The following is a 15,287-nucleotide window of genomic DNA, read 5'->3' as shown; positions in this document are numbered from 1 at the left end:
ACATAACTTAGCCCTGAAAACAAAGTCAGACTAGATGAAGTTATCTTGAGAAATGTTAGACTAGATAAAGTCATCATGGGAAGGAAAAGCCAGTAGATGGAGATACCACAAAGCTAATTTTTTACATCAGGGAACAAAGCCATGTTAGAGACAAATCTGATTCAGCTTTAGCCTTAAACTTCCTAAAAGTATCAAACGTCTTTCTTTCACTCTACTTAGTCACTTATGTGACCAGAATTGAAGACAGTAAAATGCTGAATTGTAGTGTAAGCCATTCATTTGAAAAGAAGAAAATATCTTCCCTTTTGAATTATGATTTCCCGATGTCTGTTGTCTCATTTTTTAAAGGTAGAGAAAAGAACAGTGCAAGTTCTTTTTTTTTTTTTTAAGATTTTATTTATTTATTCATGAGAGACAGAGAGAGAGAGAGAGGCAGAGGGAGAAGCAGGCTCTCCGCAGAGCAGGGAGCCCGATGCGGGACTCGATCCCAGGACCCTGGGATCATGACCTGAGCCAAAGGCAGACGCTTAACTGACTGAGCCACCCAGGCGTCCCAATGCAAGTTCTTTATAGAGAGTAGCAGAAAAGGCAAAAGAGAGAGGTAGAAATCACCTATAATTCCACCAGCATCAATGACCATTGTTAATGTTTTCTAAATATTTGGAACATATTTTCCTTAGCCTTGGGTCTGTGTGTGTGTGTGTGTGTATAAATACAGATAGATTACTTCTTACAAAATAACTGGAAATAGAATGGTAGCTCCCAGGGGCTGGGGGATAGGAGAATTGAGGGAATGGAGAGATGTTGTTTAAGGGTACAAACTTGCAAGGGGAACATAAATAAGTTCTGCAGATCTAATGCACAGTGTAGTGATTAGAGTCAACTATAGTATTTTGTAAACTTCAAAGTTGCTAAGAGACTAGATCTTACTTGTTTTCACCACAAAAAAGAAATAATTATGTGACGTTATAGAGGTTTTAGCTAATGCTGTGGTGGTAATCATATTGCAGTATATCAATGTATCAAATCACATTTTACACCTTAAATTTACACACAGTTATATGTGGATTATATCTCAATAAAAAACTGGGATTATACTATTATGAAACTTTGTTACCTACTCCCTTGAATTTAACAGTATATTTTGAATGTATTTCCACATCATTAAATATTCCTCTATGATATAATTTTAATGATTGTTGAATATTGTGTTCATTTTATGGGTATATCACATGCTTTTAAATCTAATTTACTTTCTTTTTTACTATAGTAAAAAAACTGATAAATATTCTGGAGGTTAACAACTTTCTGCTCATTTGTAATAATCCCTTTTGTATAAATTCTTAAAATTTAAATTCTGGGGTTCAAAGTTATACAAAAATGTAAGGTTTTGATACATGTTAATTTCCTTTCAAAAGTATTATATCAGTGTATGTATTTTTGGCAGCATAGGCATGTTCATTTTCCACTATCCTGCACCAGATATTATGGTCCTCAAAACTCTTTTGGCAGTACAAATGGAACAGCAGTATATAAATACTGCTTTGATTAGCAATTCTTTGTTTCATGTACAGCTGAACGTTTTACATATTGAACAGCCATTTGTATTTGTTTTTTGTAAATTGCTTATTTGATCCTTTACCCTTTTTTGTGCCAAAGTGTTCATTTTTCTCAGATCTTTCGTGTTGCACATTCTTTGTCAGTTATTAGTGTCCCCTTTCAATTTGATATGTGATTATACCCTTGCATTTTCCTGGAAAGCAATCCTGTCTTTCATATTATGTACACATACTTTAAATCCTTTCTTTTACTTTTCAGCAGTAATACCTAGCTGATGACGACGTTGTTCTTGTTTGTCTCACCGTAGTGGCCCTGTCAGAAGAGGCTGATGTAATGGTGGGAATAACATGGACCCTTGTCTTCCTGCTCACCCTGATGGGAATGCTGCTCTTCCGCAGGATCTTGTGAGTCCTTTTAAATATAATGGATCTCTAGTTTACTAAAAATTCTTTTTATCAGTAATTGATGTTGAGTTTTATCAGTTGCCTCTTCAGTATCTGTTAGTATGATCACTGGGTTTTTGCCATCTGGTGCATTATACTAATACATTTGTTCACATTGATCCAGTCCTTAGATAAACTCAGTTTGATTATTTTTAACATGCTACCGGACTTATTTTGCTACTTTCTTCCCTCAGATGTTTAGACCTATTTTCATAGAAAGAATAGTACGTGGGCTCCTTTTCAGGTGCTAAATCCTGAAGATTCTTTCTTTTTTTGTCATTATAATATCACCTTGAAAATCATACAAAAATATTTCCAACATTTCCTACGTATAGAAATATTCAGGGGCACCTGGGTGGCTCAGTCGGTTAAGCGGCTGCCTTCGGCTCGGGTCATGATCCCAGGGTCCTGGGATCGAGCCCCATGTCGGGCTCCCTGCTCGGTGGAGAGTCTGCTTCTCCCTCTCCCTCTGCCTGCCTCTCTGCCTACTTGTGCTCTCTCTCTATCTCTCTGTCAAATAAATAAATAAAATCTTTTAAAAAAAAATATTCAAAAAGCATAAAAATAAAGTTACAGGTAAATAATCTGAACATGCATATATGGGGCAAGTTCTCTGAAAACTCCATTTCTTCCATTGTTTTAGTTATTTCAGATTTAATACTTCTTTCTGAATCCATTTAGATTCCCTACAGTTTCTAAGAATTCAGATTTTCTAGTACTCTCATGAGCTTTATTTTTTAAAATTTAAATTTATTTATTTTTATTTAAATTCAATTAACATATAATGTATTTATTATTGCTTTCAGAGGTACAGGTCATTGATTCATCAGTCATATATAATACTAATACCCAGTGCTCATTACATCACATGCCCTCCCTAATGTCCATCACCCAGTAACCCCATCCCCCTACTTGTCTCCCCTCCAGCAACCCTCAGTTTGTTTCCCATGCTTAAGAGTCTCTTGTGGTTTGTCTCCCTCTCTGATTTTGTCTTGTTTTATTTGTTCCTCTCTTCCCCTATGATCTTCTGTTTTGTTTCTTAAATTCCACATATCAGCGAGATCATCAGAGAATCATCTTTCTCTGATTGACTTATTTCGATTAGCCTAATACCCTCTAGTTCTATCCATGTCATTGCAAATGGCAAAATTTCATTTTTTTGAGGTTGAGTAGTATTCCATTGGATATATATATACCACATCTTTTTTTTTTTAAGATTTTATTTATTTATCTGATAGAGACACAGCAAGAGAGGGAACACAAGCAGGGGGAGTGGGAGAGGGAGAAGCAGGCTTCCTGCTGAGTAGGGAGCCCAATGTGGGGCTCGATCCCAGGACCCTGGGATCATGACTGAGCCAAAGGCAAACGCTTAACAACTGAGCCACCCAGATGCCCCTATACCACATCTTCTTTATCCATTCATCTGTTGATGGACATCTGGGCTCTTTCCATAGTTTGGCTATTGTGGACATTGCTCCTATAAACATTGGGGTGAAAGTGCCCCTTCAGATCACTACATTTGTATCTTTGGGGTAAATATCCAGTAGTGCAATTGCTGGGCTGTAGGGTAGCTCTATTTTCAATGTTTTGAGGAACCTCCATACTGTTTTCCAGAGTGGCTGTACCAGCTTGCATTCCAACCAACAGTATAAGAGGGTTCCCCTTTCTCGCATCCTCGCCAACATCTGTCGTTTCCTGACTTGTTAATTTTAGCCATTCTGCCTGGTGTGAGGTGGTATCTCATGGTGGTTTTGATTTGTATTTCCCTGATGCCAAGTGATGTTGAGCCTTTTTTCTTGTGTCTGTTGCCCATTTTGTATGTCTTCTTTGGAGAAATGTCTGTTCATGTCTTCTGCCCATTTCTTGATTGGATTATTTGTTCTTTGGGTGTTGAGTTTGATAAATTCTTTATAGATTTTGGATACTAGTCCTTTATCTGATGTGTCATTTACAAATATCTTCTCCCATTCTGTTGGTTGTCTTTAGGTTTTGTTGAACATTTCCTTTGCTGTGCAAAAGTCTTTTATCTTGTTGAAGTCCCAATAGTTCATTTTTGCCCTTGCTTCCCTTGCCTTTGGAGACGGGTCTAGCAAGAAGTTATTGCAGCTGAGATCACAGAGGTTGCTGCCTGTGTTCTCCTCTAGGATTTTGATGGATTCCTGTCTCATATTTAGGCCTTTCATCCATTTTGAGTCTATTTTTGTGTATGGTGAACAGAATAGAGCAATACACTGGATCCTATGTGTATTTTGGTCTGGTTGTTAGAAAACTAGATCCCAAAACTGTAAAGAAAGAAAAACGTATATATGTACAAAAATAAAATTAAATACAAGGAAAGGATAGAATGTAATTTTAAAAATGAAAATTAAAAAAGATTTAAACAGGGGCGCCTGGGTGGCCCAGTCATTAAGTGTCTGTCTTTGGCTCAGGTCATGGTCCCAGGGTCCTGGGATCGAGCCCCGCATCGGGCTCCCTGCTCGGCGGGGAGCCTGCTTCTCCCTCTCCCACTCCCCCTGCTTGTGTTCCCTCTCTTGCCGTGTCTCTATCCATCAAATAAATAAATAAAATCTTTTAAAAAAAGATTTAAACAAAAGAGTTGATAAAATAAGAAATTGGTTGAAAAAGGAAAGAGAAAAAAAATTAAAATTGAAAGACTATAAAGAATCGTGGAGAAAAAACCATGAATTCTATAGGCTATATTCCGCTAGTGCTGGAGTTTTGGAGTTCCCACTGAACCTGCTCTTGGCTGGATGTTCTTGCTGATCTTCTGGCGGAAGGGCCTGTTGCTCTGATTCTCAAGTGTATTTGCCCCAGGCAGAATTGCACCGCCCTTGCCAGGGGGCCAGGCTATGTAATCTGCTCCTGATTGCTCTTTGTGGCTTTTGTTCCCTGGAGGCTTTCCTCACAGCTTTAGAGGATGAGAATGAAAATGGTGGCCTCCCCTTCTCAGTCCTGGAGCTGAAGGCTTGGGGCCCCACTCCTTAGTGTGGCCTCAGAGAAAAGCAGTCAACCAGTCCTGTCTTCCTCGTCTCCATCTGCACTCAGTGCTCGCCCAACATGTGACCGAGTGTTTCTGTCTCAGGTACATGACCCTGTTTCAAGTCTCCAAACCCTGCAGACTCCTGCTGCGCAGTCTCCCACTGCTCCTCCTATGGGGGGATGTGGGGGTCTAGCTGGTTCTGCTGTTTGTTGGGCCCCTGCTTAGAGAGCAGTTGTCGGACTGTGACATGGTTCGTAGTTTATGGCAACCCCCTGCTGAGAGCCCACTCCTGGGCTTGCTGATTGCAGCTGGATTCCCTGTTCTGATGCCTGGGAACTCAGCCTCACTCAGGCATCCCTGGTCTTCCTGTGACTCCAAAGATCCTGAGACTACACTGTCCCACCTAGGATTCCGCCCCCACTTTGCCTCCTGAGCGTCTTTCAGGCAGGGATGTCCCTTACTGGAGCAGACTTCTAAAAGTTCCGATTTTGGGTTCTGCTGCTATATCACTTTCTGGTAGCCAGCTAATGGATGCTCCCTCCTCCCGCAGTTTATCTTCCCATATATCGCCTTGGGTTCGCTTATCCGCACCTCCTACCTTGCAGAAAGTGGTTGCTTTTCTCTTTGTAGAGTTGCAGCTGTTCTTTTCTTAGATCTCTGGTTGAGTTCACAGGTGTTCAGAATGATTTGATAGTTATCTAGCTCAATTCCTGGGACCAGATGAAACTGTCTCCTACTCCTCCACCATCTTGGACTAATCTCCCGAACCAGTTCTTAGTTTTATCGAGCCTTTCTATTGTCTTATTAGTCTCTGTTTCATTTATCTATGCTCTTATCTTTGTATTTCCTTCCTTCGATTAAATTTGGGCTTCATTTGTTCTTTTTCTGGTTCTTTGAGGTATAAATTTGGGTTGTTTATTTGAGATTTTTCTTATTTTTTGATGTAGGTATTTATCACTATGAACTTCCCTCTTAGAACACTTTTACCACATCCCATAAATTTTTGTATGTTGTATTTCTATTCTCATTTGTCTCAAAGTATTTTTTATTTATTTTTTTAATTTCTTCATTGACCCATTCATTGGTTGTTCTCTCCTACAGTTCTTAGTAGCAGGCAGGTAAGAGGCATAGCTATGACAGCGCAGGGGTGTGGTCATAGACAACAACTGCCTGTGGCCCCAGCAAGAAAGGCATTGTTGTGCTGGAATTAGTGTGGCCTAGGAGGGAGGGATATTACTCAGAGAGGGCATGGCCAGAAGATGAGAGGTATGGGCCCTGCAGGACAATTGGGTAGAACAAGGAGTCAATTATCTTTCCTCCACAATTCCATTTTCTCTCCCAAATTTCCTGTCTCTTCCACAATTCTCTGTATTAACCCACAAATCTGTTTTCTCCCACAATTGTTTCATCCCATTATCCTCTGTGCTCTCCCACAATCCATCAGTGCTCTCCCATAATCCACCATGCTTTCCCACAATCCTCCTGCTTCCCCTCCAGCCCTCTGTGCTTTCCCATAATCCTTCATGTTTCCCACAATTCCTCATGCTTTTCACAATGCTACCTTTCTCCCACAATCCTCTGTGGTCACCCACAATCCTCTGTGCTTTCCCACAATCCTCTTCTCTCATAGTCCTCTTGTGCTCCCACAATTCTTCATGCTTTCCTAGGATGCTACTTCTCTCTTATAATCCTCTGTAGTTTCCCACAATCCTTTGTTTTCTCCCACAATCCTCCTGTGTTTCCCCACAATGCTACCTCTCTCCCATAATCCTCTGTTGTCTCCCACAATCCTCCGTGTTCTCCCACAATTCTCCTCCTCTCTCACAATTCCCCATGCTTTCCCACAATGCTGCCTCTCCCCCACAATCAGCCAGTGGTTTCCCACAATCCTCTGTCCTCTCCCACAAACCTTTAGTGATTCCCCACAATGCTACCTCTCTCCCATAATCCTCTGTACTCTCCCACAATCCTCCAGTGATTTCCCATGATACCAATCTCCCATAATCCTCTGTGCTTTCCCACAATCCTCCTGTTCTCCCACAATTCCCATGGTTTTCAACAGTCACTTGTGCTTTTCCACAATCCTGTTCTCTCCCATAATCCTTTGGTGATCCCCCATAATGCTACATCCCTCTCCCATAATCCTCTGTCCTCTCCCACAGTCCTCCCATGTTCTCCCACAATTCTCCATGCTTTCCACAATATTAGCTCTCTCCCACAATCTTCTGTGGTCACCCACAGTCCTTTGTGCTTTCCCACAATCCTCTGTACTCTTCCACATTTCTCCAGTAATTTCCCATAATGCTACCACTCTCCCATAATCCTTTTTGCTTCCCACAATCCTCCATACTCTCCCACAATTCTGTTTTCTCCTGTTAGTCTGTGTTCTATGACAATGTTGCCTCTCACCCACAATCCTTTTTCTCTCCCACCATTTTTGATGGTTTTCTACAATGCTCCCTCTCCTTTACAATTCTCCAGTGTTTTCTCACAATCGTCTGTGCTTTCCCACAGTCCCCCTGCTCCTCCACAGTTCTCTATGCTTTTCCACAGTGCTCTCTCTCTTTCTCAGTCCTTTGCAGTTTCTCACACTTTTCTGTGCCTTCCCACAATTTTCCTGCTCTATCACAATTTTCCATGCTTTATCAGGATGCTCCCCCCCCACAATACTCCATGTTGTCCCACAATCCTTTTGCTCTCCCACAATCCTCCTGCTCTCCCACAATTCCTAATGCTTTCCCATAATGCTACTTCTCTACCGCAATCCTGTTTTCTCCCACAGTCCTCCATGTTCTCCCATAATCTTGTGCTTTCCCATAATGCTTCCTCTTTCCCATAATCCTCTGTGCTCTCCCACAATCCTCCATGTTTTCCCACAATTTGTTGCTCTCCCTCATCTTCTGTGGTCTCCTCAAATCCCCTGTGCTGTTCCTTAATCCCTTGTGCTCACCTTCTGTTTTCTCCCACAATTTTTTCTGCTTTCCCAGAATACTCTGTAGTCTCCCACAGTCCTTCATTGTTTCCCACAAGTCTCTATTTTTCCACAATTTCAGGTCTCTCCTACAATTCTCCCTGATGGGTAGGTAAGGGTCTTGGCTATGACTAGTGCCAGGGTATGGCCATGGATAACTGGTATGTGGCCCTTACAGAAGAGACATGCCCAAGAGAGGTGTGTGGTCATGAAGAAGTAAAATTGGCATAACCTAGGAAAGAGGGCATGACTCATAGTGTGAGGGCATGGCCAGAAGGTGAGGAGGGGTCTTGCAGGAGGGGTATGGATAGGAGAATGGGCACTTCAGGAGCAAGTGAATTCTCTCTCTCCCACAGAATATCTTGTTTTTCCCATAATTCCTGTCTCCCCCACAATTCTTGTTTTCTCCCACAATTTGTGGTCTCCCACAACCATCCTCTATGCTCTCCCCAGTCTTTCATCTCTCTCATGACTCTTTTTTCTCCCAGTCTTCCATGTTCTCCCACAATCATTCCATCTAGAGGTCTCCCCTACAATTCTGTTTTCTCCCAGAACTCTCTGTTCTCTCCCAAGATGCTTCATTGTCTCCCACAACTGTCTGTCTCTCCCAGAATTCTCTCCCATAATTTCATGTTCCCTATAATTATCTGTGGGTCCTAGGTAGGGGGCATGGCTATGATGCAGCAAAGAGTGGCTGTAAATGGAGAGCAAGATGCCATGGAACCACCTGTGGGAGTGGCCATAGTGGGAAAGGTGGGTTGGCAGCTGGGTGGGGGGCATGGTGGTCATAAAGGAACAAAGATGGCAAAGCAGAAGAGGCAGGGCAAGTACAAAGGGTGAGTTTTCTGTCTCTCCCACAGTACCTGTTTTCCCCACAATCTCTCTTCCAAAATTTCTTGCCTCTCACATATTTCTGTTCTCACTGACAATTCTCTGTTATATGTATTTTCTGTTTTAATTGTATGTTTCCCCAGGTTCTTTGTGGTGCCTTGGTAGTGGACATGTCTGTTTAGACATGCAGGAGGCATGGCTCTGGCAATAGCTGTGTAGTCACCACATTGATCAGAGGGCTTAGCTTATGGCGACAAGAAGGAAAAGGACAAGGCCTAGATGGAATGGTAGGTGCTTTCCCAGGTTGTGGTGGCCAAGGTGGAGCACAGGGGTTGACCAGGAAAAGGAGGAGTGTGGCAGGGAGAAGGGATTGGTAGTGGCTCAGATAAGGAAACTTCAGGCAGCCAGAATAGAGGGGCATGACTCAAGAGGGATGGGAATGGCCATGAAGGAGCAAAGGAGCAGCCAAGGGAATATCCCAAGGAATAGGACTGAGCTCAGGTGCCAAGGCCAAGGTGAAGGGGCCAGCTCTCAGTCTTTTCTATAATACCTGGTGTGTTAGTGAGGGTTCTGCAGAGAAACTGAATAAACAGGATATACACACACACACACACACACACACACACACACACACACGCACAGAGAGAGAGAGAGAGAGAGATTGATTTTAAGGAATTGGCTCAAATGATAATGGAGTTGTTAAGTCCAAAATCTGCAGTAAGCTTGCAGGCTGGGACTCAGGGTAGAGTTGAGTTGAGTCCAAACAGTTGGCTGGCAGAATTCCTCTAGAGGAGGTCAGTCTTTGTTCTATTAAGGCTTTCAATTGATTGGATGGGGCTCACCCACAATATGGAGAATAATCTGCTTTATTCAAAGTCTGCCAATTCAGGGGTGCCTGGGTGGCTCAGTTGGTTAAGTGTCTGCCTGCAGCTCAGGTCATGATCTCAGGGTCCTGGGATCGAGTCCTGCATCGGGCTCCCTGCTCAGCGGGAAGCCTGCTTCTCCTTCTCCCTCTACTCCTTCCTCCGCTTGTGCTCTCTCGCTCTGTCAAATAAATAAATAAAATCTTAAAAAAAAACAAAGTCCACCGATTCAAATGTTAGTCTCATTCAAAACAAACAAACAAACAAAAAAACCCTTAATAGTAACATCTAGAATAATGTTGACAGAATATCTAAACATTATGGCCCAGCCAAGTTGACACATAAAATTAACCATCACAACTTGTCTCTCCAAATTCTTTGTCTCTCCCACAATTCTGTTATTGCTTAGAATCTTTCGTTCTCCCCAGAGTTTCTCGCCCTGGAAAGAAAAACAACTCATTGCTTCTGTCATCAAGAAAGCCTTGCTATGGAAAAAAAAAAAGTCATCTAACTGAACACTGTTTAATGACATATCAGATTTACATTCCGGTCCAAGCTTCTTATCTCAGCTTGGACCAGTAACTAGCAGTTCCTGGGCTGGTACTTGAGGAGCATCGCCATTTTTCATTTCTAGTCTACTTCCTGGTATATAAATGAGCAGGGACTGAAGAGATGGCGGAATCAATGAACCTTGAACATCACTTATCACCGATATTTGCGGAGCAGCCCCTAGCAGTGTGCCAGTACTGTGTTAGGTGCTGGGAATACAAAGTTGAACAAACTGGTCAAAGTCCCTGCTCTTAAGGAATTTACATTGTAGCGAACAACCAACCAACAGACAATCCAATATACAAGCCAGAAAATACATAATTACAAGTGGTGAGACACCATAAGGAAAATGAAGCAGACAACGTAACAGAGAGAGGTGGGGCTGCTACTTAAAGTGTGTTTTGTGGAACATCAGCTTTGCATCTCCTGAGAGATTGCTTGAAATGGAGAATCTCAGGTCACACTCCAGAATCACTGAGTCAGAGTATGCATTGTAACATGATCTCCAGGTGCTCCCTATGTTCAGTGAAGATGGAGAGGCTCTGGATACAACTTCACATACGGTTGTCAGGAAAGACAGCTCTAAGGAGACAACATTTTAGCTGAGAACTGAATGATGAAGAAAAACCCAGTCATGTAAATGTAGGCAACGAGTGGTCCAAACAATGGGAACTCCAGCAAAGGAAATGTCCCGAGACAGGAATGAACAGGGGAGATGAGTGTGGGTGGGACAGATTAAGAGAAGATAACTTGACCTTTACTGTTGGATATTTATCAAAAGCCGTATAATGAGAATTGTTGATTTGCAGTGACTCCACAAAAGTTCTACATGCAGAGACCTCTATTTCTGCAAATGAGAGCTACCAAGATAGGTTTTTGCATGCAGCCACTCATCCATCTTGCACCCATGACAGACATTGTTAATCAGTCACAGAACTTTTTCCTTCTGAGCCTAGACAAAGACACAAAGCTCAGCACAGTTATTCAGGCAGGCACCACAAATAGCTCAAAGTTGACATGTAAGTTGAAACCCATTTGCCATCCTAGGGAAAGAGTATGAAAATGCTACCCTGGAGGGCCTGTGTACTTGGATGAACAGAAAAGTTTTGATGGTTCATAGAATTGATTTAATGCACTGTGCTTTGTGATTGTGCCAACAGCTTACATTGAGGGGACCTGTGTTTAACTCCTCATGACACTTATTTCCCACTTCTCTCACCACATCATCTATATGAGGAAATAGGATTTTTCTCAGGACTGAAATTCAAGAAAAACTGTTTCTAAAAAAAAAAAAAACTAAAAGATTGATTTTTATCTTAAGAACACTAGAAAACCTTAAAACGATTGCTATGCCCTCTTTTCTAATGCTGTTCAAAAGCTTAGGGGCAATCTTTGTCCCAGCTTAAACAATCGTTCTGGATCTGGTGGCCTGCATACTTAAATGCTGATCTTATCATTGGTTGCTTTATTCTCCTTACATTAAGTTCCCCTTTCCCTGGCTCCTTCAGCTATTTGTTTTATCCAGTAATGTCAGTATTTTCATAAGCTGCCTCAAACTGTTTGTGGAAGAAGGTGAGGTAGAACTCACTATAAAAATCAGCTCACTAATTTATACAGGCTGTATTTGTACCAACTTCTGTGAGTTCATTTTTCAGGCAAAAATGACTGCTAGTTGGAACATTTTATAAATGAGGCAGGGTTCTCAGGGTCAGGATGAGCTTAATAACCAGTGTTCTGTTAAACTTGTTCTTTCCTCTGTGTTCTTTGTAGCGCAACATTTTGAATATTCCCACTATCTTCAAGCCAGGAATGGAATGGAGGGTGGGAAGAAAAGAGAAAGTAGCTATATATGCTCTCACAAAATCTGTATTGTTGGCATATGAAGAAATAAATGTAGCAAATCTTTTTTTTTTTTTTTGAAAGATTTTATTTATTTATTTGAGAGAGAGAATGAGAAAGAGAGAGCACGAGAGGGGGGAGGGTCAGAGGGAGAAACAGACTCCCCGCTGAGCAGGGAGCCCGATGCGGGACTGGATCCCAGGACTCCAGGATCATGACCCGAGCCGAAGGCAGTCGCTTAACCAACTGAGCCACCCAGGCGCCCTAAATGTAGCAAATCTGACTGCTGGGAGCAAAGAAATGTTATCTTTCTACACATGTGAAAAGGCTAAGTATTCAATGAAGATTTATTGAGAATTTATAGTGTAAAGAAGTGTACCAAGTCCTATAAAAGTGAATTCCTGTTTGCTACCCAAAAATATTCCTACTAATCAAATCAAGAAGACCTGGGCTTACCAAATCCTTTTCTACCTATCAGCCCCTTGCCACACCTTCTCTAACTTTCTCATCATTTCTTGTCACATCCAAACCCAAGTTGGGACAACTTCAGACTACAAGCTCCTTGGGGCTTATCTTCTTTGTTAGGGGAGCAGGTACTCAAAAAATAGGATTTGAATAAATGAATCAGAGATGTCTGCACAGGGTAGAAAAGCTGGTTATAACCTTCACATTTCTTTTGTGGACCCAGAGTTGTAAGTGGAGAGAGGAAGGCTAGCAGAGTGATCTCAGGGCACACACAGGGCTTGCAACCAGAGTTGCAGTCTCATTGTGGTCGCGTCTCCACAGGCCCTAGACAGCGGGAGCTCACTGGGTGCCTAAGCAATGGAGGAGATATCAGGAAATACAGCAGTTCTGTTTACTCCACTCATCTGTCTAGCACTTAGGACTAGAAGGAACATTGGTCCATAGTTCTGGTTTAGAGGATGTGAAAACTGGCTGGAAGAAGCAGTTACAAATTCGAGTTCAGATGTAAAAGCTGACTCCAAGAAACTCGGGTAAAGTGAACATGAAAATAATAGGAAGGAACATGGTTGTGTGACTCGTCCAATATTTGCATTTCCCTACCGAGCGACCTGCTCTCAGTACATTCAATCTTATGTTTGGAAATGGGAGAAACCTGAGGAAAGTCATTCTCTAGACGAGGCTCTTAAGCCTGCAGTCTGATTTCACCCGACAAAATGTCACCAGCGCTCAGTTCCCAGACCCGGGAGGGTTTCTCTAGAGACAAGGGTGGCCGCCCACGCGACCTCGAATCCCTGAGGCCAAGTCCCGCCTGGTAGGAGGGAGCGCTAGGGGCTTGGCCCTGCAGGAGGAGCCAGACCACCCCGGAGCGCAGGGGCGTAACCAAGGTGAAGGGCGGGGCCCAGGCGGAGCTCATGGGCGTGGCCCGGGTGAGGGGGCGTGGCTGTGACGGGAGGGGAGAGGCCAGGCCGCGGGCCACAGACAGCTTGGCCTGGAGGGGCGTAGCCGGGGCCGCACGTAAGGACGTGAGGGGGCGTGGTCCCGACCATTTTGGGAGAGGCTTGGAGGGGGCGTGGCCTGGGCTGAGGGGCGTGAAGACGGGGCGTGGCTATGATGTCCAAGCGCACTTGCCGCGGGTCCCCAGGCTAGAGCTAGCCGCCGAACTTCGTGCTGTGGAGAAACGCTAAGGTAAGGGCCGGTGGCCGACTGGAGTGAGGGCCACAGCGGGGGCAGGCCGACTCAGGGAGGGCCGGGACCGTGCTCACACACCCGCACCCCGCCACGCCAGATCTCAGAGCCCGGACAGCTGTTAAGTCCTGCGAGTATTGCCGGGGTCCCGGCACGGCATCGCCCTTTCCCCACTGTAGCCCTCTTCTACAATGGGAGTCACCAACCAGATGGCAGCACCTCCTTTAGAGTTATTGCACTTGCCGGGAAACAGCTGTCTGAGGGCCCTAGGAGGGAGTGTGGCCAGGGGTGGTTTGACGTGAATTAACTCAAGAAAGTCCAGTCTGCTGTGAAATACCTGTAGACAGGGGTGAAGGCTACAAAATCTGAAATAGCAGTTCCGGAAACCGAGGCGCAGCAAGCTGGGACTAACTAGGGTCTGGATTGTATTCCCCCCATCCCCCACCCCCTAAATTACCAGGGTCTGTGGACGGAGTCACAGCCACCTCCAAGGCGGGGGATCAGCATCACAGCTGTGTCACGTGGACAAATCTGAGCCTTCTCCTTCCGCAATTACTTCTGGCCTTTTTGTTTTGTGCCCCACCCCAGAACTGAAAGAGAACCGCTGAAGTACAAACATTTTTGATAGTTACGAGTCTTTGGGGCATTCAGTGTTAAATGCTACTACCTTAAGCCTGGTGGCAACTCCTTAATATTAATGTAAGTGCCGTCCCCTCCCCTGTATTTTCCCTGGGAAAGTTTGAGAAATACAAGAAGTTGGGGCGCCTGGGTGGCTCAGTCGTTACCGGCTCAGGTCATGATCCCGGGGTCCTGGGATCGAGCCCCACATCGGGCTCCCTGCTCGGCGGGAAGCCTGCTTCTCCCTCTCCCACTCCCCCTGCTTGTGTTCCTGCTCTCGCTATCTCTCTCTCTGTCAAATAAATAAAATCTTTTAAAAAGAGAGACAAATACAAGAAGTTAATGTGTACATCTTAATTCGGTTAGAACTTGTTCTCCCCCAGCCACTGAAAACTATGTTGCTTTCTGCTTCTCCTTCTTCGTCCTTTACTGCTAATCTGGCCATCTCCTCTCTTTTATTAAAAAACCTTGCTGGAGGGGCGCCTGGGTGGCTCAGTCGTTAAGTGTCTGCCTTTGGCTCAGGTCATGATCCCAGGGTCCTAGGATCGAGCCTTTCATCCGGCTCCCTGCTCGGCGGGAGGCCTGCTTCTCCCTCTCCCACTCCCCCCTGCTTGTGTTCCCTCTCGCGCTGTGTCTCTCTCTGTCAAATAAATAAATAAAATCATTAAAAAACAAAACAAAACAAAAAACCTTGCTGGAATAAGGAGAGGAGTAGGCAGATTTCTCTCATGAGGGAAGCTGCTCCAGACCCTACCTCTTATCTGCCGCTGCACATCCCTCAGGGTGGTCACCGTTCACGGGTATGTTGGAAATGGAAAACCTTTCAGCTACCTGGGGCGTTTCTCAGATAATTTTTATGTCAGAACCAGGACTGAAATTCACGGAAGGGCCAAGATCAGCAAGGGCACCATTCTCTGGGCCTGTACACACCTTTCCTGTTCTCCCTGGAGCCAGTCAAAAGGTTGTGATCACTCACAGTTGGG

This window comes from Leptonychotes weddellii, chromosome X (genome assembly GCF_054177405.1).
Source record: "Leptonychotes weddellii isolate Sample4059 chromosome X, ASM5417740v2, whole genome shotgun sequence".
NCBI classification, from domain to species: domain Eukaryota; kingdom Metazoa; phylum Chordata; class Mammalia; order Carnivora; family Phocidae; genus Leptonychotes; species Leptonychotes weddellii.
This window is presented reverse-complemented; position numbering follows the sequence as displayed.